The sequence below is a fragment of the Apis dorsata genome, unplaced genomic scaffold (assembly GCF_000469605.1).
Source record: "Apis dorsata unplaced genomic scaffold, Apis dorsata 1.3 scaffold_434, whole genome shotgun sequence".
In the NCBI taxonomy this organism is placed as follows: domain Eukaryota; kingdom Metazoa; phylum Arthropoda; class Insecta; order Hymenoptera; family Apidae; genus Apis; species Apis dorsata.
In genome coordinates this window covers 279,553-280,409 of record NW_006263685.1, presented here as the reverse complement: position 1 = coordinate 280,409, position 857 = coordinate 279,553, and positions in this window count along the sequence as shown.

Sequence of the window (857 nt, the reverse complement as noted above, 5' to 3'; positions counted from 1 at the left end):
AAAAAAAAAAAAAAAAAAAAAAAAAAAAAAAGAAAAAATAAAAGAAAAAATTGCAAAAAGAAATGAAAAGTCGTTTTAGAGTTTAGATGAACGTGATAGCATTATTTTAGAATATGGATTGTTATAAATCTAAATATTCCTGAACGTACTACTTTTATATCTGTCGTGCCTAGATGCCTGTGGAACGCATTCGCAAGAATCGCCTCTGCCAGAGGCCTATAATTAAGAATCGTTAAACAAAAGGAAAAAAAAAAAAAAAAAAGAACAACATTGTATACTAGTTTTTTGCTGGCAAAAAAAAAAAAAAGCAACATTGAAACAAAGTTTTTTGGCGGCAAAAAAAAAAAAAAGCAACATTGAAACAAAGTTTTTTGGCGGCAAAAAAAAAAAAAAGCAACATTGAAACAAAGTTTTTTGGCGGCAAAAAAAAAAAAAAGCAACATTGAAACAAAGTTTTTTGGCGGCAAAAAAAAAAAAAAGCAACATTGAAACAAAGTTTTTTGGCGGCAAAAAAAAAAAAAAGCAACATTGAAACAAAGTTTTTTGGCGGCAAAAAAAAAAAAAGAGCAACATTGTATACTAGTTTTTTGCGGGCAAAGAAAAACAAAAAAAAAAAAAAAAAAAAATGAAGGATTTAAAAAGTTTAAGAGTCGAGAAGAAATTGAAAGAATTGGAGCGCGAGCGGGAATTAAATGTGTGTGACACCTGTTGGTTGATCAAATGTGCCCTCATCAATTTTACTTAGGCGTTTTCGCTATTTCCTCATGTTACTCCTGTTTATCGGAGTTTATGGAGATTCCATTTCTACTTCATAAATAATGAAATTTAATGAGACAAAAAGAGCGATCCAAGCGAAA